The sequence below is a fragment of the Sciurus vulgaris genome (assembly GCF_902686455.1).
Source record: "Sciurus vulgaris genome assembly, chromosome: 6".
Classification (NCBI taxonomy): Eukaryota; Metazoa; Chordata; class Mammalia; order Rodentia; family Sciuridae; genus Sciurus; species Sciurus vulgaris.
The window spans coordinates 34,268,913-34,296,905 of NC_136466.1; the positions used below are offsets into that span (position 1 = coordinate 34,268,913).

At 37.6% G+C, this 27,993-nt stretch overlaps 1 protein-coding gene and 1 pseudogene across 2 annotated transcripts in view; one reads left to right on the forward strand and one right to left on the reverse strand.

The window, feature by feature from the left end:
* Nucleotides 1–27,993, reverse strand: part of LOC306663696 (platelet-activating factor acetylhydrolase IB subunit alpha-like) — a 428,586-nt pseudogene that overhangs the window by 270,879 nt on the left and 129,714 nt on the right. The window lies entirely within an intron of this gene.
* Nucleotides 17,427–27,993, forward strand: part of ZNF879 (zinc finger protein 879) — a 261,034-nt gene continuing 250,467 nt past the window's right edge. Inside the window, exon 1 of the mRNA XM_079144183.1 lies at nucleotides 17,427–17,437. The gene's annotated coding sequence lies outside the window, so the exon portion shown is untranslated. The remainder of the gene's footprint in view (nucleotides 17,438–27,993) is intronic.

Sequence of the window (27,993 nt, forward strand, 5' to 3'; positions counted from 1 at the left end):
TTGCCGTGGCCCGCGTTCCTGCCAGGCATTTCGAAGAGTCAGCCCGCAGGAGGATCCAGCCACCTACCATCCTGAGCCTCTTCATCTAATGCCAAGGCACCGGTCTCTCGACGATTTCTCCTGCGTTAACTCACATGAGGAGAAGACGGTTGCAAAGTGCAAGTTGCTTCCAATGCGAGTGCTCAGCTCGACGCTGGGGTAGGAACCAGCACTGCTGCCCCCGGGACCTGGATGGCTTCAAGGAGGCATCCCTGGAGATGAGCAAACTTACAGCATCCGAGAGCTCCCATCATTCTCACGGAAATGCTGATGCGGGGGATTCATCAGCAAGCTCTCACGGAAGACAGATCCTCAGCAGGATTTAATGGCATGAAAATGGACATGTCAACGGCAGTAGCGTCTGGGAAGCAGTACACTTCCAGGGCACACCCCCAGGCTCTCTGCAAATGAATTGGACTTGTGCACCTGGGCCTGTTCCACGTCAACCCTCAATGTCAGCTGGGACACAGAGAGCCAAAGACAGAAGAGAGCTGCTCTTGGCGCTGCATCCCCTCAGTCTGTCGTGCGGTTCATTGGGAAGAAATTATTTCTTGGCCACAAGGAGTGAGTTGTTGGCGCACACACTCAGTGGGCGTATAAAAGCTGCTGTCCCCGTATCATTGCAGGTCCTGCCTCGATTCAAAGGAAGCATACTTACAGACCTCCGTGGGTAGGATGGCTGATCTGAAGCCACGCCGTGTAGAATTGGGTGATGGACGTGGAGTTCTCAGGTTGCCTTGTTTCTGGCACTATTTTGATTGTGCTTTCTACTGGAAGGAATGACACAAGGACATCGATTTTAGGGAACTCACAGGTAACAACGAAATGAGACGCATGAGATATGTGGCATGTTTCCCCGGGGTATAATCAACGGCAGCCCCCTTCCACAAAACAGACAAACAAGCGAACAAACAGGATAACCAAACAAACCACCACCACCGACAACAGCCACCAAATCAAACCCCATGAAAAACCCCAGAGGTTTGTGTTTTGGAGATACATTCGATTCTGCTTTTCGTGGTCAGGAACTCGCATCACATCTTCAGTGATTTTTCCATATTTTCTGTTTCTGAAATTCAGGACTCGCCCGTCCTGGGTGTTTGTGTTTAGCAGTGATTACGTGTTTTGTCTTCAAAGCTCCGATGTGAAGGTACGGAATTTATTTCGACAGCCATCATTCGGTGCTGCATTCCCAAAGTTCTACTTGTTTCAATTCCAGGGCTAGAGCGAAGGTGCTGTGGAGGAAGGGAAGCCTTTCCTCAGAGGTCATGTGCCAGGAAAGCCACATCAGCATAAGTGTAGGGAGCTGTCCCTTGCAAGTGGCACGTCAGGACCCAGAATTTGCAAGGAAGTTGAGGTCTTGGCACTAACTGCCTCTGCTGACCGAACCAGCTCACAAACGCTTCCTGTCCTATTTGGCATAGAGGGTTGGGGCTGGAGAAATGTCCCGGTCGTTTTTGGGAGACCGTTAGCCATGACAAGGTGGTTAGTGTCTGTTCTCGGACATTGGTCTTCATCTGCCACACCCCGCTGCCTTACTGCCCCACGCAACCTCCTTAGCTCTTCCCTTTTTTCCTACTCGGCTCTGAAGCACTGGGACAGTGCTCTCTCTCATCATGCTGCAGGCCTCAAGAGAGAATTATGCCCTGGGAAGCGGCACTCATGGCGGCACTCTCAGGCCCATGTTTCACACGTCACATTCTCCTGTTGGGAGCAGCTTCGTGCCAGGGCCTGTGGCTCCAGCGAGTGGTCTGCATCCGGCAGGGGCTGCTCAAAGGACCCCTGGCACTGTCCCAGAGGGCCTGTGACACACAGGCAGGAGTCGGAGCAAGAGGACGAACCCTCGTGTGGACAGAGGCCGGCCAGATGCTTCTGCAGGTCAAGGTGAGCCCAAGGGCCTCTTGGAAAGTGCCCGCAAGAGAATTCCGAGGGCAGCCTAGTCGTGGGCCAGCAGCAAAGCAGGTGGGGCCTGGTAGGTGGAGTGTGCACACACTCCCTCTCCTGGCTTGCTAGCTCTTGACTGGCCTCCCTCGCACGTGCTTGATGCTTCCCGGCCTGCTCCGGTGCCCCACTGCTGCTTAGCAGTCAAACTTGCCAGGTTCCAGCTGTCCTGTCATGAATGGAACCTCTTACAATTATGGGATATCTTGAAAATACCAAATTTAAGAATTTTGGGGATTTCGAATTGTGCAGAGATACAAAACAAAGGAGTGAACAGCCTATTCAATGATATAATACCAGAAATTTCCCAAATCTGAAGAATGAAACGGAAAATGAAGTACAAGAGGCCTATAGAACACCAAATGTATGAAATAACAACAGACCCCCACCAATGTACATTATCATCAAAATACCTAACATACAAAATAATGGAATTGTCAAGGTGGTGAGAAAAAATCATCAGATATCATATTGGGGAAAACCAATATGGATACCAGCAAATTTCTCAGCCTGGACCCTTAAAGCTAGATGGGCCTGGAACAACATATTTCAAGCTCTCAATGTAAATGGATCCCAATCAAGAATCTAGTTTCCAGCAAAACTTACCTTCACATTTGATGAGGAAATAAAATGCTTCCATGATAAACAAAAGTCAAAAGAATTTACAAACAGAAAGCCTGCACTTTTCAGGCAGAATTTTTCAGCAAAATATTCCATGAGGCAGAAATGAATAAAGCAATAGAGGTCAACAAAGGGAGAAACTACTGTAAACAAAAAGCCAATCACAAGAGAAACCAAATCAAGTTAAAAACCAAAAATAATCCAAAATGACCATGAATACAAATCATATCTCAATACTACCCTGAATATTAACCTATACTAATATTAAGCCTATACTGATCAATTAAAAGACATATACTGGCATATTGGATTTTTTAAAAGGACCCAACAATATGCTGTGTTCAAGAGATTCATCTCATAGAAAAACTTACCAACAGACAAAAGGTGAAAGGATGGAAAAAAAACATACTATTCACATGGACTCAGTAAAAAAGTAGGGGTTTACATCCTCATATCAGATAAAGTGGACTTCAAACCTAAGATAGTCAGAAAGTATAAAGAAGGACATTTCATACTGCTTAAGGGAACAAGAAATCATCAAGACATAATGATCATAAATATTTATGCCCCAAACAGTGGCTCCTCCATGTACATCAAATAAATCCTTCTCAATTCCAGGAACCAAATAGAACACAATACAATAATACTAGGTGACATTTACACACTTCTCTCACCACTGGATGGATCGTCCAAAAAAAACTGAACAAAGAAACCATTGAACTCAATGACACAATCAATAATTTAGACATAACAGACATATATAGAACATTCTATTCAGCAATGAGTGAATACACTTTCTTCTCAGCATCACATAGATCCTTCACTAAAATAGACCATATGTTATGCAACAAAGCTACTGTTAGCAAATACAATAAAATAATGGTACCAACTTTATTCTGTCAGATCATAATGGAATGAGGTTAGAAATCAATAATAAAAACAGAAATTACTCCAACACCTTGAGACTAAACAACATGCTATTGAATGATGAAATGATAACGGAAGACATCAGGGAGGAGATTAAAAAATTCTTAGTGGTAAATGAGAACAACAATATGACATCAGAATCTCTGGGATACTGTGAAAGCAGTACTAAGAGGAAAATGCATTGCATGGAACACATTTAATAAAAGAAGAAAAAAATCAACAAATAAATGACTTATCATTATAGTTCAAAGCCCTAGAAAAGGAACAGATCAACTCTAAAATTAATAGAAGATGGGAAATAATTAAAATCAGAGCTGAAATCAATGATACTGAAATGAAAGAATTCAAGAAATTGACAAAACAAAAAGCTGGTTCTTTGAAAAAATAAACCAAATTGATAAACACTAGCCACACTAACAAAGAAGAGAGAGAAATCTCAAATTACTAAAATTTGCTAAGAAAAATGGAATATCATAACAGACACCATTAAAATATATAACATAATTAGAAGCTATTTTGAAAATCTATACTCCAACAAAACAGAAAATTTCAAAGACATTGATAGATTTCTGGAAACATATGATCCACTCAAACTGAACCAGGAGGACCTATACAATTTAAATAGGTAACTTTCAAGCAATGAAATAGAAGAAGCCATCAAATGCCTACCAGGACCAGATGAATTCTCAGCCTAGTTCTACAAGATCTTCAAAGAAGAATTGATTTCAATACTCCTCAAAATATTCCATGAAATAATGATGAAGGGAACCATTCCAAACTTTCTATGAAGTTATTATCACCCTGATATCCAAACCAGACAGAGAAAGAAAACTTTAGACCAATGTCTCTGATGAACATAGATCTGAAATTCCTTAACAAAATTCCTGCAAATCACATACCAAAACATATTTAAAAGATAGTGTACCAAAATCAAGTGGGTTTCATCCCAGCGATGCAAGTTTTATTTAACATCTGGAAATCGATAAATGTAATTCACCACATTAACAGATTTAAAGTTAATCATATGACTTTTCAATAGCTGCAGAAAAAACTTTTGATAAAATACAGCACCCCTTTATGCTCAAAGCACTAGAAAAAATAGGGATAGTAGGAACATACCTCAACATTGAAAAAAAATGAAACTGGGAGGAATCTGTGTTGTTGAACTTTAAAGGTTTCATAAACACTAGTGTATTAATATTCATTTATTTTTTTAGTTCAATTTATTTTTGATTCATTGTACAACAGAAAAATGACACACTGTTTGTGCAAACATACACTTAAATAGGGTAATGATGTTTGTCTCATTTCATTCTTTCCTCTCCCTGCCCCTTACCCACCACTCAACAAAGTCAAGAATTATTAAATTTAATATGTAATTTAAGATAGTATGATTCAACTTTTAAAGAATAACTTTTGTTGCACTTTTCATCATCCCTTCTTCACACAAACATTCATTTTAAGAGCTTTGTTGATGAGTAATATATATGCATTATAGCAACATATTTAGGTATGAAACCGAATGAGTCTCATTCAGCTACCCATTTTGCCTTCTATTTTAGGTAGAAATAGATATGATATTCCTTTAGGATAATGTCTAACTCTGATATTATCTATCTTAGAGTAGTAAAATCTGAACTATTTTAAAAAGTTTTAATTTGTAATAATGTTTAAATTTCATTTTAATATGTATCAATCATTTGAAATCACTGGTACATGGTAAGAAGAAAGAAAATATAAATCTGGGATAAATATCTGGACACATTTGTGTAGTTCATAATTTTTTGCTAAGTACTATCTTCTGTAAGTATGTTGTTTAATAATAACAGTCTTGATGAAAACATTTATCTTTCTTTCCTCTTCTTAGCTCAAGAATAAATGCGATAACTTACATTTAGTTGTCACTTACAAGTTATATAAATAACAACCAAAATGATCAACACATTAAATAACACTGATGACAGTTACAATTTGGATATAAGGATGTCTCCTGGAAAGCTACAGTGTGATAACTGTAGACAGGTGAGGCATCCTGGAGGAAGTCGGTCACTGGAGATATGGCCTCGGACTCTACATTTTCCCGAGACTTTTCCCCTCTTCTTCCTGACTGCCATGAGGTGAGCAAATTTTCTGTACCATATTCTTCCACCATGATGTTATGCCCACTGCAGGCCCAAAAAAAATGGAGTCAGGTGATCATGTACCATGACATCTGAGATGATTAATCAAGATACAATTTAGTGTCCATGTTGTTCTTGACAAGTATTATATGCATGAACATAATGGGGGACACAAGATAATGATTGCATGGAAGTTCTCTGTACTATTTTTTCAAATGTTTGTGAATTTTTTTATAAAGTAATCTTTTTATGAAAGCTGAGGAAATCTCAAACAACATTTATTTTAAGAAAGAAAATAAAATTCCACCCAAACTTATTATAATTCAAATGCAGAAAAATCAAAGATAAAATGTTTCAAAGTGAAAAAATACATTGAGAAATTACTTATGACTTACACTGTATTGGGTGTTTTTCTCTGTGTCTTATTTTCATCACAAATAACAACATTTTACCTATAGTAGTGTCTGTTTTCAAGACAACAGGTGACTTACAAAGAGTACAAATGTGCTTAATGGCAGTGAGGGATTTAAGCATACAGTCTTGCTGTAACAAAGTCCAATCATTTTGCTTTATCCTCCAAGAATTATTTTTTGGGGGATGGGTGGGGGTTAACAATATTTTGTTCCTTATAAACATAAGAATTGAATCCCTTGCTTTTTGCAAAGTTACCACATAAGAAATGGCCCCAATAGAAATGAAAAGTAACAACAAGTAATGTTCAATAACTCATGCAGATAAATTTTGAAACAAATAGGTCTGAAATATTGATAATCCCCAGAGGTTATACCACTATCTCAAAATTCCACAGCCAAGTATACCTTCTGTATTTATTAGTTAAATAGAAAATGCAAGATTGCTAAATATGGACTTGTGCATCTTTTTATATATTGCTTAAGAGATTATCAGTATTGAGGAAATATTAAATTATGATGATATGTTTCCTACTGTACCCTTATTTCTAGGAGGTTCAGAGTTAAATTTGGTGCTTTGTTCAACAATGTTAACTTTGTCATTGCTTTTTGCTTTAATCTATGCTTTTACTTCTATGATTTTTAACTCAATGTTCACCTTATTTTTATTTTTAATTAGGGCATTATAATTATCTATAGTAGTTTGGTTTATCATTTTTTAAGGAAAGAATTATTTCATTGGTTCTTTTTAGTTATACATGTACTAGGATTCATTTTGACATAATATAAAAGCTTGGAATATAATTTGCTCTAATTCAGTCACCTGGACTTCCCCTTTATCTTCCCCCCTCCCTCCCTGTTCCCTTTCCTCTATTCTAATCTTTCAGCTATTTTCCTATACGTTACCTTTTTTTTTACTAGTGTCTTTCATAAAAGAAGAGCTACAAGCAATCAACAGATATATGAAAAAAATGTTCAACATCTCTAGTAATAAGAGAAATGCAAATCAAAACTACCCTAAGATTCCATCTCACCCCAATTAGAATAGCGATTATCAAGAATACAAGCAACAATAGGCATTGGTGAGAATGTGGGGCAAAAGGTACACTCATACACTGCTGGTGGGGTTGCAAATTAGTGCAGCCACTCTGAAAAGCAGTGTGGAGATTCCTTACGAAACTCAGAATGGAACCACCGTTTCACCCAGGTATACCACTCCTTGCCTTATCCCTAAAGGACTTAAAATCAGCATACTACAGTGATGCAGACATATCCATGTTCATAGCTGCTCAATTCACAATAGCCATATTGTGGAACCAATCTAGATGCCCTTCAGTTGATGAGTGGATAAAGAAACTGGTATATATACACAATCAAATATTACTCAGCCATAAAGAAGAATAAAATTATGACATTTGCAAGGAAATGGATGCAGTTGGAAAATATCATGCTAAGTGAGATAAGCCAATCCCTAAAAAAACCCAAGGTGATCTCTCTGATTAGTGGGTGATGATACATAATGGGGGTGGGAGTGGGAGGGAGGCAAGAATGGAGGAAGGATGGATTGTATAGAGGAAAAAGAGGGGTGGGTAGAATAAAAAATAACAGAATGAGACAAACATCATTACCCTATGTACATGTTTAATTACACAAATGGTGCGACTCTACTTCAGGTACAACCAGAGAAATAACAGTTGTACCCCATTTGTGTACAATGAATGAAAATAAAGTATTGAATGATATTATAAGCTTTCATTCACTTGTCTGCATTTTTAGATCAAAAAAATTACCTAAAATGTAAGATATGGACTTTATGTATTATATTATCCTCATGAAAGACAAACAACCTGGAAAATACCACATAATTTGTAAATATTTTTAATCAAAAAATATCTAAAATTATTAAATTATGATAACTTTAATCCAAGTATAAAACTTCAAGACAAATGGGCAGAGTAACACACAGTCATAGGTTTCACCACTTATATTTAAATCCTAGATCTTGTTTTATTATTTAAGAAGCTATAGTCATAGGTTACCTAACACAAAATCACATATTTAACTTAAATATGTGACATGGTTGTCATCACCTTCATCCTAGTAAGGAGCCAAGACATGGAGCCAATGGAACACAAAATGTTCTAGTACAGACACAGTCTATGTCAGTTCTTTTCTGGAAATATTATTTCAAAAGAGGATAGAATAAAAACACTTCTATTTCATAGTGACTGTGTTATACAGACTTTATATCTAACTGTGCTAAAGATCTTATCAGCATGGTGTGAGGAAAACAAATTCAATAAGACAAGAAACACTAAACAAAGGAAGCACAAAGTATAGTGGAAAACATTTGTAACTTATGCAATATAAAAATGTAATCACAAAAGATCTCATATAATTCTGAAAACAATTGTATGGTTCATGTAATAGATTTTGAGTATAAGGAAAAACATTTCAGACCTTTGTTACAATTTTTATTTCTAAAGAGCTCAATAGAAAATAAGAAAAATATAGTTTATAAGGATGGAAGATTTCTAGAGAGTATAAGCTTTCTCTAGATAAGGAAAATGTAATAACAGTAAGAAGGATGTGGCCCAAATGCTGAAAAAGATATGTGCTTCTTTATTCAAAATTGGTGGTGGGATATCACCAGACAAAAATAAAAAAATCAGGCAACACCTTATTTTTGTCCCCTGGGGCAAACTTTGCTGAAAAGAAACAATAAAAATTTTAATAACTTGCATTTTACAAAATTTAAGAATGTACTCTAAATTTCTAGACAATTGATGCAAGCTAAACTGATTGATTGACAATGTGAAATATGGCTGAAGGAAAATATAGGACATACCTAAAGTTTCTGAATTAAAACTTTAATAGTGTGTTCTTTAAAATAAGAGTTCTTATATCATTCCTCAAAGTAGAAAGGACAAACAAAAATTCCCAGAACCAAGGCAACCTGAGAACTCCATAGACATTATCCAATTCTACACAGTATAGCTTCAGAATATCCATCAAATACAAAAAAGGCTCTAAGTATGCTTCATTTCAATTGAAGATGGGCCTGCGGTGATACAGGGAAATAAGTTTTTTTATACCCATTGTGCTTCCTGAGTGACATGCACAGAAACTAAGACATATAGTCATTCAGTTTAGTAAAGAAATTATTTCTTAAGCCAACCAGGTCCAGGAAGCAGCACTGCTGGTTCCTATCCCAGTGTCGTTTTGAACACTCGAATTGGAAGCAACTTGCACTTTCCATGTTCGACTTACATGATTTAATAGAGAAGACGTAGTTGAGAAGTTGGAGGGAGGGCATTATGTCAAGAGGCTCAGGATCTTAGGTGGCTGGATCATCCTCCAGGCCAAATCTGAAAAACCTGGAGGGAAAACAGGCCTAGGCAAATCCAAACACATTCTAATGTAAAGTTTGGATTTGGCCTTGGAAATCAATCCTGGCACAATCCTTCCTTGCTTGACATCAGGGCGGAGGGATGTCCTGAATAATCCATTTATCTCTGCCTAGGCAAGGAGGAAAAGGCTGATAGCTGGACGATGAACAGACTATTTCTCTGGTGATCCATGGTAGCTTGGGGCAGGAGGGGAGGCAGGCACGCGTGGGAAGCACGGTGTGCTCAGGTCATCATGGTATAAGGAGATTTGGGGGTTCATTCAATCCTGAACCCCAAGCCTTTCAATCAGAGCATTTCCTTTTTGTCCCACGCTGCCACCTCCTGCTGGACTTTGCCTTTCCAAAATTCGAACCAGCAGCGGTCTGGGCAAAGCCAAGGGCCCACTGGAGGCGCTGGAGCTTCCCAATTCTTTCAGGAAAGGGGGATGCTGAGGAAGGAAGTCCTGTGGAGCAAAGACAGTCTCCCTAAATTGCAGAAGGCCCAAGAAACGCAGTCACATCCTGTCTAGGAGTACAAATAGGCCAAGGGCAGAGTCGAAGGTTCACTGGAGCAGTGGCCCCAGGCAACATGTGTGCTGGCAGGATAGAAAAAGAAAGCGACACCGTACTTTGAAACTTCCTACGCCTGTGTCTGCAGCGAATCTTGTCAAGAACCCTTGCACTGAACTCAGGTTTAGAGTGTTACTTGTGAGAAGTGTGCATCATTCCTTTCCATTGGAAGTCCTGCTACCCTCGTTTGGATCCTTGCCCAAGGAGTGCCTCATTGGGTTGACAGTGCTCCTGCACAATAAGAGTCAAAGACGCCCCCGCCAAGACATTCAAAGGGGAAAGCGCTGGCATCTTGCAACTTGGGATGGGAGGGCGTGGAGCTTGCCGGCTCAGGCAGGAGAGTGCACTTTCTTTCTCTGGGCAGGGTGTGTTTCTGGGCCTTGGGCAACATGGGTCCAAAGGAGTGCTTGCTGCGACCTCCTGGCTGCTCTGCAGGGAGCGCGTGCTGTCGCAGAAAGGGGGCGTGACAGCAGGATGGCGTCACGGTTCCCACAGCAACCCGAGACGCTTCTGGTGCAGGCCACTTCAGGCAGAGGGTCAAGTCAAGGGCCGGCCCCGCTGGGATGGGGAGAGGGAAGAGGAAGGGAGCGAGTCCACCAAGCCTGATTTTTGTGAGGACTGCGATCCAACTTCTTGGCCATGGAGCAGAGGAGCCAGGGTGTGTGGGGGGCGCGGCGGGGGCGGGCCTAAGGAGAGCGATCGATCCCAAACCCGCTGGCTCCAGGGCAAGGACCTGCCTGAAGCCCGACAGCCGGCACTACCCAGCCGGCCCGCTTGGTGGCGCTGTCCACATCGGGCCTCACCAGGCATCTTGGCCTCCGGGCCGCCCGTGTCCAGCTGCAGGCCATCGGCCCCCAGCAGCTCTACCGGACCTGGCAGGGACGCCCGGGTTCAGGAGGGCGGGAGGGACGAGGACCCAGCTTAGCACGGGTGCCAGCTGCATTGCCCTCCGAATCCGAACCCTCCGGGTCTGGGCTCCCTCGGGATATTGCCTCATCAGCTCCCGGGCCTAGGGCCCTATGCGCCCAACGGAATGATGTCCCTTGACAGCAGAGGGAGGGCCAATCAGTGCCGCTCGGCTGGGCGGGGTTCCGTGGTGATCGAGTGGGGAAATACCCCCCTACTCCGGTGGGCGCCCCTCCTTTCCCAGACTGCCCAAACACAGGAGAGCTGGAACCTGGCAAGTTTGACTTCTAAGCGGCGGTGGGGCACCGGAGGAGGCGGTGAAGCGCCGAGCCCATGTAAGGGAGGCCAGTCAAGAGCTAGCAAGCCAGGAGAGGGAGTGTGTACACACTCCACCTACCAGGCCCCACCTCCTTTGCTGCTGGCCCACGACTAGGCTGCCTTCAGAAATTCTCTTGATAGCCGTTTTCTGGATGCCCTTCAACCCAGCTTGACCTGCAGAATTATCTGACTGATGATTTCTCTCGGCCCAAGGGCTCATCCTCTTATACTGACTACTGCCTGTGTGTCACAGGCCCTCAGTGACAATGCCAAGGATCCTTTGAGCAGCCCTTGCAGGCCACAAGCTGGTTCCACAGACATTGTTACAAATGCTCCAATAACGTTGAATGGCAAAGGAAATGTGATATATATATATATATATATATATATATATATATATATATATGTGTGTGTGTGTGTGTATATATATATATACACATATATATATATTTAAACACACACACATACACATGGCATATTATGCAGCCGTAATGTAAAATGATATTGAAACATTTGCCAGTAAATTAAGGAAACTGGTGAATATCATGTTAAGCAATATAATTCAATCCCAAACAACCAAAGACTGTTTTCTCTGATATGTGATTTCTAATATACCGTAGGGGTTTGGGTAGGAAAGAATACAGTGACTTTAGATTATGTAGAGAAGCATAAAGGGAAGGGAGGGGTATGGCATTAAAAAGGATAGTAGAATGAATCAGACATTATTACACTATGTACATATATAACTATACGACCTGTGGGATTCCACAGCATGTACAACCAATGAATGAAAAATTATTCTCCATGTATGCATGTTTTGTCAAAGTGCATTCTACTGTCATGTACAACTACTTAGCAAAAATTTTTTTAGGTTTTACAAATAGAAATAGCTACAAATACCATGACAACAGAAAAGAGGAAAAGATAAATTGTGTTAATTTACCTTTTAATTTATACTTAGAATTTATACTTAAAATGAATCTTAATATCAAACCTACCTCAGTATTTTAAATCTTGACTGAACTACAGGGGAGATTTTAAGTATTAATTAGCTAATATCTATGAATGTTAAAATTCAACAACACTGCTAGACTCTGTTTATTTCTAACAAATTCAAGAAATACTACATTTTTTAATTTTAATATTGTATGATTCAATTTCTAAACCATGATAAAGGAGAAAATAGGAAAATTTTAAGTTTTGTCTAAAAATATGTCCTGAAGAAGAGCAATTACCTGATTTGGGGAATGTTGGGTATAAAGAACCACCAAGGTAAAAGAGTTAATAAGTGAGAGGAGCAACTACATATTTTCTACTTACATTCAGGGAGGTTCACATTGATAAAAAATACAATGTCAGTGAACTCCACACTAAAAATGGTGAATGTTCTGGTCCACAGTTTTCTGTTTCCCCAGAATTCATATGTGGAATTTCTGATCCCCAAAGTGTAGGTGTAGGTGGTGGGGCATTTGGGCGCTAGTGAGACATAAGCACTGTCCTCAGGGAGGAGATTATTGTCTTTACGAAAAGTCCACATAAGTGAACACTACACCTACACCCTGTAGTTTCTAAGTACAAAGCTAGATAGTGTCACCTGTGAAACAGGAAGTGCACCCTCACCAGGGTCTGATCATTCCCTCCTTGATCTTGGACTTTTTAGCCTTTAGAACTGTGAGACACAAATGTGTGTTTTTCATAAGACACCTGGTGTGTTTTTTATAGCAGGTATAAAGTATTAAAATAGTGAGAGTGATAATGTTAAATAACCTCATCCTTCTCCATAAAAGTTGAAACACCATCATCCAGAGAAAAAAGAGTAGGGGAAACTATTCATACTCCTCATGTTCACAAGGCCCATTGGAAATCAAATGGAGAGAATTATAAATCTTGCTGAGCTTTGGAAGAGGTATGATCATGATCACAAGAACCTTTTTCTGGCTTTCTCTCTAGCATAGAACAGAGGAAATTACTCAAACTAAAATTCAGAATGACTAGAGACAATGGCATCAAAAAGAATTGGTGAGCCACTTGAGAACTGGAGAGGAAGGTTTGTTTACTTTACTTGAGATACATCTGATTTCTTCTTCAATGAAAGGCAAAATATTTAATAATTTATTATGGGAAATAATCAGTTAAATTATAATTTTTGTCTGGAATATATTTAATTGAATTTGGAATACCAAGTGAGTTTACTAATTCAGATTCAAATGACAATTCTTTCATGAGGAATAAGAAGACCTTAGGGTAAAACATACCTTATGACAAAACTATAGGAAAAAAGGCATCCAAGTCTGGCATCATGGAATTCTTTTCATCATCAATCACCCTGAACTGGCATTGATCAAGGCAGAACAGTACTTAACATAAATTATAGTCTTTAATAATATTTATAAATATTCATACTTTTAATCTCATAAATTATTGTATGTTTTGTATGTTTTGAAAGGAAAACTTTCTTTCCATTTTGCTATGGAAAAAAATTTAAACCTGTGAGATTGTGTGTTCCCACCAAAAGGTACTCTCCCAATTAACTATTGTCTACTCCACTGTGCTCTCTTTCATTTCTCAAGGCTAGCTAGGTGCTGTCCTTAAAGAGTCCCACATCACATTAGTCCAATGACTATTTTTTTCATTTGATAACTCATCTTCAGTTTTTGAGAAATAACAAAAACTGTGTGGCTTCATCATTTTTAATTAAAAGTTTTGGTACACACCATAATGGTGGACTTCAAGTTGTTACATATTCATACATGTACATAAAATATATGTCCAGTTTCATTCCCTAGTACCTTCCTTTTCCTCTCCTCCTCTCACCATCTGGTCCTCTTCCTCTACTGTAATGGTGTGTTGGGAGCGGTGATGGAGGATGGGAGAGCAGTTACTAAGATCAGGTGTCTCTGATGTCCTCATGACTGTGCATGCCTGGTTTCTGGGAATGTTTCTGTGCAAAAGCACAGGATGCCTAGCTGCTGTAGCAATGCCCTGCATGAGGAGGCTCTGTACAAGAGCCCTGTCAGTTCTAACATTGATCTCAGGCACACAGCTCCTGGGAAGAAAGGATTTCTTATGCTACACAACCACAGTGTTTCACCAGCTCCACTTCTCTGGTTCCTGCCCACCTTATAGCAACATTTAACAATGGACTTTCTTGAGAGCTACACAAAGCTCCTAACATGGCACTTTGCAACCATGGGTTACAACTGTGGAAAAGCTACATAGGATGTCCTAGTTTCTGTAACTTTCCTGAATACAAAGAATAATGCTTACCCAGTCTTGAACCTGATAACAAGACATATATAAATAAAGATTGCTGGTGTAATAATTTAGACCTGCTTCTCCATCAGACTGCAGGATCCACCTGATCCCAGCCTTATCTTCAAGATCTGTGTCTGTCAATCTTTATTTTCCAGTTCCCCTTCACCCCTCGCCAGACCCCAGAGTTTACCCACTGCTAGCTACAATGGTCCTCTTCAATTTAACAGGATTTCCACCACCATTTTTTCTTTTTCTCTTTAACTTCCACATATAAAACATAGCATGTGACTCGACTTTCTGAGTCTGGGTTATTTAACTTAAAATAAATATTTCAAGTTCCATCTATTTTCCTGTAAATGCAAGAATTTTGTTCCACTTTATGGATAAAAAAACACCATTCTGTATATACTACATTTTTTATCCATTTATCTGTTGTGGACACCTAGGATGATTCCATAACTTGGATATTGTGAATTGTGTCTTTAAACATGTGTTGCCATAGTATGCTGTCTTTAATTCTTTTGGGTAAATAGTAAGAGATGGTATATCTAGGCCACATGGTTCTTTCTTTCCTAATCTTCTGAGGAAACTCCATGCTGATTTTCACAGTGGGTAACCACTGTGAAATGTATTAAAAAATATTCTAAACACTCATTCACTTGTCTTCATTTCTCAGGAGAAAAAATCTAATATATGCATTTAATGTATGGTATTAACCTCATGCCAGATATATGAATTGGAAAATGCCATGTACAATATAATTTCAAAACATTTAAGTGAAACACATGTATAAAAATATTAAAATAAATCAAAATAGATTTTATACAAGAGGTCATTCCAAGCTAAAAAAAAAAAAAAAAGAAATAAAGAAAAAAAAAACAAAATGGAGGGGACAGAGCAACACATAGTGACAACTTTCATCACTTATATATAAATCCCAGATCTTGTGTTATTTAAGTAGCTGGAATCTTATGTTAAGTAACACAAAGTCAATTGTTTGACTTAAATGTATAAAATATTTTTATCATCTCCATCCTTATTAGGAATAACAAGCTGTGGCCAGTGATATACAAAAATACTTGATTGTTAATTCAGTAAATTCTTTGTAAATTCTTTTCTGGTAACATTAGAGAGAGAGAGAGAGAGAGAGAGAGAGAGAGAGAGAGAGAGAGAGAGAGAGAGAAATGACTTATATGCAAGCATTAAATCTACATATGCTCAAAAGATGTCAACAGCATGAAGTGTGGGAAACACCTTCAGCAATGAGCAATATGGAGTATATCCATAGAAGATAAGCATGGTAGACTTATCATTTCTGGTGTATAGATTAAATAAGGCAGAATATGAAGCATAGAATGCTTGTGTGATCACAGAAGATGTTTTGTTATTGATTTCATGATATGACTAATTGCTTTTATATATCAAAGTAATCATTCTAGACCCTCATCTTATTTTCTCATTATTAATGAACTAAATGCAAAATGAGAAAAATATAGTCTATAAGTATGAAGGGTTTTCAGTGAGCATACTGTCTATACAATAAGGAAAATATAATTAGAGTAAGGAGGATATGCCCCAATGGTTGAAAAAAGTATGTGCTTCTATCTTTAATATTTGTGGTGGAAGAAAACCAGAGGAAAAAAAAACAAAAAAAAAATAGATAATAGGTAATTTTTTTTCATCTTGTGCAAATTCTTCCGAATAAAGTTAAGACAAAAAAGTAATTTGAACTCACAGTTTTTTGATCATATAATGGTATATTTTAAATTTCTGGCCCCTTGAAGCAGTCTCAATTCAATGATTAAATATGTGATATATTGCAGGGGGGAAATTCTTAGAGACAATGAGGTACAATATTTTTATTCTAGAGATGAAAATTTGAGTTGAATAAAGGAAAAAAATAAGTCCAGTTTAAAATACATGACAGATGACAAATATAGCTCCCTTGTTTAGCACACAGAATAGTTTTGGTGTTCTGGCTTTGTACTCTGTCAGAGTTAAGATTATTTTCCAAGTACTTCTATTTCTTTCTGTGGCCATGCATAATAAAGTTTGTTTTGCCACCACTTCCTCATCTGAACATGAGAATTAACAGCACCTAAGGCATTGGATGTTTCTAAAGATGAAATAAGTGAATTCATATAAGATGTTGAGCAGAGTACATAAGGACAATACATATTCCCCTATAGTTTGGGTTTAGCTATGAGGCGGTCCCATAATAAGCTCCTGTGTGATAAAATACATGAAAGTTCAGAGATGAAATATTTGGGTTATGAGGGACTTAACCTAATCAGTGTGTTACTCCACTTAAATGGATTAACTGGTAACTATAAGCAGGTAGGGTGTGGATGAAGAAGGTTGGTCATGGAGGTTGTGCCTTTGGGGCTTATATTTTGTCCTTGTTGAGTGGAGCGATCTCTATTTACTGATGGTCAAGTCCTGACTGCTTTCCTCCATTACACTGTTCTGCTGTAATATTCTGCCTCACTTCAGGTCAAGAGTAACAAGGTATGCCATCTGTGGACTAAGATCTCTAACTGTGGGTCTCAAAGTTTTGCTCCTAAAATTGTTCTTGTCAGGGCTTTTCATCACAGTGTAACCTAATATAACTTGATATAACCTGGAATAGATAATAAAACTGAACTGGCTTTCCCACAGGAGCCACTTCTTGCTGTATGCCATCCTGTGTGCTTGCCTCTTTATTTGCTCTCCTCTTAACCTTTACAGTTGGATACTATTTAACATTTACACAGGTTGGCTTTGAACTTGCGATCCTCCTGTCTCAGCCTCCCAAGCTGCTGGGATTACAGGCTTGCACCACCATGCCTGGCCCAACCCAAATTTTAACATAAACTTTACCCTTCCTCTAAACCTAAACCTACTTTTACTTAAAAGCATATATAGTTATATGAATATCAATGTTTCTGTGTTGAAATGTCTCTTTGATCCCCCAAACTAGGGAGGAGATGAATAAGATTCATGAGTGGATGTGTCCTGTCTAGTGGAAACCTGCACAACACTTGTCCTTCAGAAGCCTCTGAATGGACTTGTGTCTGTGCTGCAGAATGGGGAACCCTCTTATGTTCATAAATTTTTACATTCCTACTGAAATAAAAGGTGTGTATACCACCTCCACACCCTGGGACATGGCCATCTGCTGGCTTGGTGTTGGAAATGCTGGGCATCAGTCTGAACCTCAGTCACCTCTGTGGATAGTAGGGTCTTCAGCGAAGAACCCAGCCTGGATCTTTAGAAAACCCAGTAGGATGAGCACTAGGAGTGCTTGCCTCAGACCTGGTCCTATGGAGCAAGCTGCCAAGAGCTCTGGTGTTTCCTGTGGGCATGTCCCCTTCCCTTGTGAGCCAGATCTCTGCCTCAGGCCTTGTTGCTCTGAAACCTCAGGAAAATCAGTTTCCAAATTTGAGAAGGAGTCTGTGGATTAGATATGGGAGGGTTCCTTACCTGCATGTAGGCAGAACAGGAAACCCTGTGGTAGAATGAGTGGGCCCTGTCCCTGAGGCAGTCAGACCATAGTTAGTTGGGTTTATTCTTAGCTCAAATACAGGTGAAGCACCTACCACTGGCAGGCACTTCACCTATCACTTAGATAGCAGTTCAGACATACCTCCCAGCCCTCCTGAGCTTCCATTACTCTCAGGAAGTTATTTATGTCCAGCATGCATCTAGGTAGATCAAGGACATAGGATGTTACAGTTGACATGTTCCTAGCCTTCTCTAGTTATGGAAAACTCCAGCCAAATGTTGGGGAAGTATACATTCAAGGAAAAATTGATTCTTGAGTCATGAGGAAGGGCTCCTGACTCAGGTGCCTTCAGTTGGGGGCTGTTTTAGATGATAGCTGGGTAAACCCAGGTTCCACCCTTGTATGATTGCCAGCAAAGGCCATAGACCTATGGTTTATCCTATAGAAGGAACACAGTGACTTGTGTTGGGATTCTGGGTATCCATAGAACAGAGTAGTTGCTGGTGCCTAAGAGCCAAGCCCTGTGTGGATCCCTCAATACAGCTAATCCCAGTCAGGGTTGCCCACACTTTTCTATATAGAGGTTTGTCAGCAAATGTGGTGAGACCCTGATGCACACATGTACATTTGCCTCCTTTTCCCTGATGCATGTGACCTGCTTGGCCACTCTTTGGGAAGCCCAGCATGCAGGTGGCCTTTGAAGATTCCAGCTAAAGGAGAGGCCCAGCCCCTCGTGGCTCCCTGACTCACTCCAAGTTCCACAGCACACTCTGCTTCATTATTGAAATGTGTCTATACTTCTAGCCACAAAACTTTTTGAATTCCCAAGACCTGGACAACATGAAACATCTAAGGACCTTCCTTTTGCTCAACATACCTGAATCAGAGGTGACCTTCCACGTCGAGAGACTGCTTATGCAGCTGCAAGACACAGATACCAGTGAGTTGTGTCTTCTGGTGATGGAACCTGGGTTGGATGACTGAAGGTATGTGCAGAGGAATCTGCACTGAAATCACTGGGATCTGGCTTTTGGTCTCAAACCATATAAGAATAACATCCTGCAGCTGATGGACCTTAGTCTGGGAACATGTCCTCTTGTAGAGAGTGGGGTGGTGTACTTTTTGGAGGCAGGGTTCTAGTATGAATTGGGAAAGGTCCAGGGAAAACATTCATGTTGGTATTTCCTCCTGCATTTCTAGCACCACCTCATGTGATAGAACTGACTCCAGCATCACTGCCCAGTTTACCTGATTCATATTGGGCAGCATATTACTGACTTCCTTGTGATGGTGGAAGAACAGCCATCAAAACTGAAGGATGGCCCAATGCCAGCATCATCCACACAGGGAGGCATGGAGCCACAAGTGACCATGGTGAACCTCCAGGATGAGGAGACATCTCTGCTGCTACTAAGCAAGCTAGAGGACATCAAACAATGTCTTCCACTTTATATAGATGGTGAGCCAGCTGTGACCCCATCCTTTCAAAGAGAGCCACTTCTCCTGGCAGCAAACTAAATTTCTGACACCAAAAGTTCAGAGGCAAGTGGTCAAGAAACTATTAAGCTAGCACACCTCCACCTATCCTGGAATGTTTTCCCACTGCCCTCATTTTAAATTACTCTGTCTGCTACAACCATGTGTCTAAGTCTCTGTGTACAATACATTGACACCATGCAAAGACATAATGCAAACCTTGAAGAGCACAGAAGTCAATGTTTAGGAGATATTTTTATCCCTTCTAGGTGTCTAAACCCTGATGGTTAAATTAAATTTCCCTTTTTTGTTTTTTAATAGTACAGAATGAACCCTATGTGGTTTAAGACTGAGCTTCCACAATCATTTTTGAATGTTTATTGTGAGAAGATATCACTAATTTTCCAAGGCTGGTTTGAACGTAAGATTCTCCTGTCTCAATCACTGAGAATGCAAAAATTAAAGTTGTGTTCCCTAGGCCCAGCTATATAGATCTTACAGGATCGTGACTGTTGTTCACAAAGTTTGAGGGTGTTGAAGCCCTCATGTAAGGAATTTACACACATTTGATCTTGGGAAGTCCTGAAAACAAACCCACTAACGTCACCATGTACAAGGCACCCTCTCCAGGACCAGGCCTTGCTCAGGCACAATGAAATAGACCTTGGAACATGTTGGATGCAGAGTTCTAGGTGAGGTCTCCCTAACTCAGGGAGAGCTGGTGTATGCTGGGCTCTCTCCTGGTATAGTGCAGCTCTTATCAAATGCCTAGCAAAGAGGGTGCCTCACCAGAGGTCACTCTGAAAAAAAGAAGACACACATCCCTAGTGACAGGTGCCAGCTCTCAGGACAGTGGATGTCAAGGTATGAGGAAGTGATTTGTAGATTGTGTGTGATTACATAGGTAGGTGGAGTGACTGTGGGACCTCAGTTGAGGGACACTCTGCCACACTGGTTGAGAAGATAAGCTTCAAAGAGGAAGAGTTGACTTACACCAACCTGGCCCTGCCCAGAAGAGAGGAGAGAATGGGCAGAGGTCAGAGTCCACGGCAGCAGTCTGTCTGTGGTCAGGTGATAGCAGCAACTACCTTAGCTCACTGTTTACCTGAAGAAACTCTGTCTGCCTATGTGAGTTATTGTGCTGAAAACTGACAGTTTCAAAATGCAGATGAAATGAGTATCCCCATTACATTGGTGGGGAAACAGGCTTTGTGACTACTCTTTCTGCCAAACAGAATGGAAGAGTCAGGATATGAACCTAAGGCTATGGGACTCTATAGGGCCCCCTGACAAGGAGGATGCACTGAATGCTATGGGATGGACCTCTTGTTCTGTACTTTCCTAATTGTTTATCCCGAGTGCCCACAATGAGGCCATGTTCTGCCCAAGGATATGCTGGTTATCCTCATGGGAGAACTGAGGTGCTTGGGCCAGTTTTTCTCATCCCAATTTGCAGCCATAACTACTGGGTGCATCCCCAGGTTTGGTGAATTTTGCTCTGAAACACTCCTGATATGAGTATAATTCAGAGAATGTTTTCCCATTATTTGCAAAATTTTGTTGTGACAAGCTCTTATGCAATAGCTGAAAAATCTACCTCCTCTACAAGGCACTTGATACATCACATGGACTCTTTGGTGCATTGTTTATAAAATTCTTTTTGATCTCAGCTCTCAGGGTCCAGCACCACCTGCTGAGTTGCTTCAAGCTACCCAAGCATGCATTCATTTTCTAGGAACTTCATTAACTGTACTTATTCGGAAGTAGAATAGGGAGAATCCCTTCAATGTGATCAGCAGGAAGATAGTGGAAGCTGGAGTCCAATGAAGTATGTTTTTCCAAAGATGACAAGACTGATGACTTGATAACTAATGAAAAGGGACTACATGGGAGGATGCTTCATGAGTGGGGACTGGCAGAAGTGGGTCTCACTCCTGTTGTAACTGCAGTGTCTCTTCCTAAAAGCTCCTTAGATTAACAATATTAGGTGTTTCTTTGGCATGTAAACCTGACATTCATTAAGGCTGCTGTCCTGTTTATTCTCTTGTGACCCACAGAAAGGAATGCCACAGCATGGATAATCCTTTTGTGGGCTTGCTTTGGAATCTGCGTCAAAGAAAAGTTTGTGGAGCAAACATGCTGCTCGCTCAGGCCATTCCATAGACCCAAGTCCACAGCAGTTTCCAAAGTCTTCACACCATGACTGCAAGTGAGGACACCATGCACAGGGCCATGTCCAGGGCTTGTTTCAGAGCTATCAGGAGTTCTTGTTCCAAGGAAAAACCCTTGTTTCTGGAAAGGACTTGAGGGGGATAAAGGTGTACAACAGTGGCATTGTCTGAATCCACTTTGTGGATTCATTTTTGTATTCTGCTGCACATTCAGCTTCTGAAAGTCAAGACAAAGTCATCCAAATCCTATCAGGCATCTCATCCAAGTCTGAGATAAGATTTCAGGACCCAGCAAGGACTGGTAAGAAACCAGTGGACACATTGTCTGAGATTTAGCCTGCCTGTCACAGGAAAGCAGGTTGTGAAAACTTGGGTGTCCCTCCTGGGTGAACTGAGAAATGTGTGGACTTTTCCATTGTTCCACTGAACAAAGGCCAGTCCTCAGTCTCTCCTCAGATAGAAAAATATCCATAAGATACCTCCAATCCTGACTTACTGCAGCTTTCACAAAATTGAAAATGGAGTCAGAGCATGGTTGTCTCTCAGAGGAATTTGGTTGAGATTTAGGAAACCTGAATCTGAAACTGAAGTGCAACTCCACAGCTTAGAAATAAAAGTCTTCCTATGATAATTTCTTTTAGAAATTATGGATTCTTTCTTTTGTTTTAGAGGCTTAAGTAAAGATCCCAGCTAAGCAATTTTGAGCCACTTTTTCAGGAGTTGTCAACAAAGAGAAAACATAGCCATCTGCCCTTTTTAGCTTCAGGATTCTATTTAGTGACGTGAAACGCACTGATCTTCTATTTCATGGCTTTGGGGCATGTGAAAGCTGGTCCAGGGCTGTTTCTCCTCCAGAAGAATCTTAGTGGGAATGGGAATGTTATCATCAACTATAATTAAATGAATGTCTGTAGGAGCAGGAGATAAGGGAAGAAATTTCCATTCATTTAACTTCTACCAGCTTAGAACATAGGGGCCATTTCCTCTTTTCAAATTGGCCCCTCAGAGAGCATCAAGTCCACCATAATTCAGTGTCGCTGGTCTTCATTCTGGTGATCCCTCCATAGCTGCCTATCCCAAGTATATTTCAAAAAACACAGAAGCAACCAGCAATGTCCTGTCCTGGGACATGAATATTCATGTTCCTGATATACATAGTCATTCCCCAAACTTAAACCTAACAAAACCAAAATTTAATACTAATCCTTATATTACCTCTATATGAAAACTAAATTTATTTAAAAACATGTACAGTACTATAAATTTTTGTGCATTTACACTTATATATTCAATTTTCAATGGTATATTTGCATATATATTACTATATATTGATTTATGTGATATATTATGCATCCTCAAGTTTAAGAAATGTGTAATCAAATCACTCACATTATACTTGTCCCTGTGTCACAACATGTATGTTTATATGTTTTCACCTGTACATTCTTATGAATATTCATGTTTTCCAATATACATACTCAGTCCATAACCCTAATCCTAACCCAGCCAAAACTTAATACTAACCTTTACTTTACCTGTATACCTAAACAAAATTTTCTTAAAAGCATGTATAATAAAAATGAATATGTGTATTTTGACTTATATGTTCAATGATCAATGGTATATTTGCATATATAGTAGTATATATTCATTTATAGGATACATCTGTGCATCCCCAATTTTAAAACTGTGTAATCATATGACTTACATTGTAGTGTTCCCAGGGTCAGGACATGTTTATTTTTATGTTTTCATACATATTTCCACAGGCACATTGTTATGAATATGTATATTTTTAAATATACATATTCATTCCCTGACCCAAACCATAAACGAGCTCAATATTTAATACTAACACTAATATTACTGCTATACTTAAACCTAATTTAACAGAAATCATGTACAATAATATGAGATCTTATGTGGATTTTGCCTTATAATTTCAATAACCAATTGTATATTTGCATATAAACTATCATATATTTATTATGATATATAATTTCATCTACAATTTAAGAAATTGTATTCATAGATTCACTTTCTATCCTTTCCCATTTCAGAATTCGTGTTTATGTTTTCATACATATTTTCAAAAGTATTGTTATGAATGTTCATGTTTACCAATATACATACTCATTCTGTAATTAACCCTAAACAGAAAAAAATGTAATACTAAACCTTACCTTTCCTGCCTAGTTAAATCTAATTTTTCTTAAAAGCATGTACAGTAGCATGAATATTTATGTGTATTTTGACATATATATTCAATTATCAATGGTATTTTGCATATATAACTATATCTTTACATATATATTGACTCATGCTTAAGTTTAAAAGGGTGTTCATGTAAATTACATTATACTCTTCACTTTCAGAAAACATGTTTATATATATTTTCATACACATTTTCAAAAGTACATTCTTATGAATATTCATATTTCCCTATATATATTCCTTCCCTAACCCTAACCTTAAACCAATTTAATATTTAATACTAACCCTAATATTACCACTGTATCTAAGCACAATTTAACATAAATAAATGTATAATGAGATTTTGTGTATTTTGACTTATGTCTTCAAATATCAATGGTATAGTTGTATATGACATTATATATTCAATATATCATATATCTATGTATCCCCAAGTTAAAGTTGTGTTCAAATGATTCACATTATGTATTTTCCCATTTCTGAAAATGTTTATATATGCTTCCATATATATTTTCAAATGTGATTCTCATGAATATTGTTTCCCCATATACTCATTCCCTAACCCAAACCAAAATTTAATACTAACCCCTACTTTACCTATATACCAAAACCAAATTTTATGTAAAAACATGTATAGATATAAGAATACCTTTGTGTATTTTGACTTATATATTCATTTCTCAAAGGTGTTTTGCATATATATTACTATATAGTCAATTTTGTGATGTATTCAAGCTTTCTCAAGTTTAAAAAATGTATAACCACACACCTCACATATTTTTCCCTGTCAGAACATGTATATCTCTATATGTTTCATACATATTTTCATACATTCTTTTGAATATTCATTTTTTTCTAATATACATAAGGATTCTGTAAACCAATCCAGCCTAAATTTAATTCTAACCTTCACCTTATCTGTAAAACTAAATCAAATATTTCTTAAAAGCATGTATAGTAAAAAGACTATGTATATTTGGAATTGTATATTCAATTATCAATGGTATGCTTGCATATATATTACTATATTTTCATTTAAATGGTATATGCATGAATCCCAAATTGAAAAAATCTGTAATCACATAACTCATACTCTTTCCTGTGTCAGGACATGTATATTTATATATGCTTTCATACATATTTGCACAGACCCACTCCATTAATATTTATTCTATTAACATTCTATTAACATTACCCTATATATATTAATTCCCTAACCATAACCATAACACAAAACAAAAATTTATATTAACCCAAAACTTACCTCTACATGAAAACCAAATTTTATTAAAATCATGTATAGTAATATGAATATGTATGTGTATTTTTACTTATATTTTAAACTATAATTGGTATATTTACATATACATTTACTATATATTCATTTAATTGATATATACTTGCAATTAAAATTGTATCCCCAATTTAATGTATAATCGCACACATTATATTTTTCCCTGGGTCAGACCATGTATATTTCTATGTTTTCATATATATGTTTACACATACATTCTTTTTAAAATTTTTACTTACACATACATTCTTATGAATATTCACGTTTTCCAATACGTACTCATTCCAGAACCCTAACCCTAACACAGCCAAAATTTAATACTAACACTTACTTTACCTGTATACCTAGATCATTATTTTCTTAAAAGCATGTATAGTAAAATTAATATTTATATGTGTTAGACTTATGTATCCAATTATCAAAGTTATATTTGCATGTATATATTACTGTATTTTATTTACATGATATATACCTATGCCTATATATGCAAAATGTGTAATCATATGACTCACATTTTATTCATCCCTGTGTCAGAACATGTATGTTTATGTTTTCTTATATATTTTCACTCATACATTCTTATGAATATTCATATTTTCTGATATACATGTTCATTCACTTACCCTAACCATAAAACCACTCAATGTTAAAAAAATTTCACACTGCCATTATACCTACACATAGTTTAACATAAATGCATATAGAGTATTATGAGATTTTATGTGTATATTGTCTGACATTTTCAATTATCAATGGTTGTTTGCATATAAATTATATATTTAATATATAATATATAAATGCATACCCAATTTTAAAAGTTGTAGACACACGACTCACATTATATCCCTCTCCTCATTTCAGAGCACTTACGTTTATATGTTTTTTACATATTTTCTAAAGTACATTCTTAAGAATATTCATGTTTCCCAATATATATACTCATTCCACAACCCTAATCCTAAACAGAATCAAAATTTAATATTAAACCTCTATACCTAAACCAAATTTTTCTTAAAAGCATGAATAGTAATATAAGTACTTATGTGTATTCTGACATATTCAAATATCAATGGCATATTGCAAGTTACTGTATATTCACTTATGAGATATATCCATGCATCCCCAAGTTTTTTACTCACATTATACTCTTCACTGTCAGAACATGTACATTGTATATGTATTTATATATATTTTTACACATGCATTGTGATTATCCTTATTTGCAGATATACATATTCATTCTCTATCCCTAACCCTAACCCAAGTCGACATTTAATATTAACCCTTAACTTACCTCTATATCAAATCAAATTTTACTTAAAAGTAGGCATACTGATATGAATTACTGTTATTTTGTTGTAATCCAATTATCAATGGTATATTTTGATACATAGTACTATGTACATATTTATATGATATATTCATGCATTCCCAAGTTAAAATTTGTGTTCATACAATTCTCATTATATCTATCCCTGTTTAGGAATACATGTCTATGTATGACGCTGTATATATTTTCACACATGCATTCTTATGAATATTCAGGTTTGAAAACATATATACAATTTTGCTAATGCTACACTATCCCAAACCAATTTTGATATTGACTGTTAACTTACCTCTATAAGTAAACCAAATTTTACTTAAAACTGTGTAGAGTAATATGAATATTTATGTGTATTTTATTATATATTCAATTGTATATTTGCATATATATTACTGTATATTCACTTATGATATACCCATGCATCCCCACGTTTAACAAATGTATAAACAAGTGACTCGCATAATATTCTTCCCTGTGTCAAATCATGTGTTTATAAAATTTTCATACTTATTTGCATATGTACATTTCATGAATATTCATAATTCCTATATACATATTCATACCCAACTCTAACCCTAACCCATCTCAATATTGAATACTAACCCTAAAATTACTGCTATAACTACAAGTAATTGTACATAATGCATGTATACAATATGAGATTTTATGTGTGTTTTGACATATTTTCAATCATCAATGGAATATTTGCACATAACTTATTATGTATTCATTATATGATATGTCCATGCATCCCTAATTTTATAAAATGTGTAATTTTATTTATTTTATTTTATTTATTTATTTGTTTTGCAGTACTGGGGATCGAACTCAGGGCCTTGTACTTGCAAGGCAGGCACTCTACCAACTGAGCTATCTCCCCAACCCTAAAATGTGTCATTTTATAATTCACATTATGTCATTCCCCATAATGAAACACATATATACATATATTCATGCTTTCATACATATTTTAACACATTCTACTGAATATTCATGTTTCTCAATATACATACACATTCACTAAAACTAATCCTAACCCAAACCAAAACATAATACTAACCCTTAACTTACCCAATTAAACCAATTTTTACTTAAAAGCACATATAGTAGTATGAATATTTATGTGTTTTGACTTATATATTCAGTTATCAATGGTATATTTGTATTCATAGTCTTATATATACATTTATATGATACATCCTTGCTTCCCCAATTTAAAAAAAATTGTAATCACATGACTCATGTTTTTACCTTTGACAGAACATGTTTTATATGTTCTCATATATATTTTAAAATGCACATTCTTATAAATATACATTATTTCCTGAGCCGAACTCTAAATCAAGTCAAATTTTAATACTAACACAATACCGCTATACGTAAACAAAATTTAACATAAATGCATGTAGAGTATTATGAGATTTTATGTGTATTTGAATATTTTCAAATATAAAGGGTATATTTGCATATAATTTTATGTATTTATGTATTTTTATGACATATCCATGCATCCCCAAATATAAATATTGTAT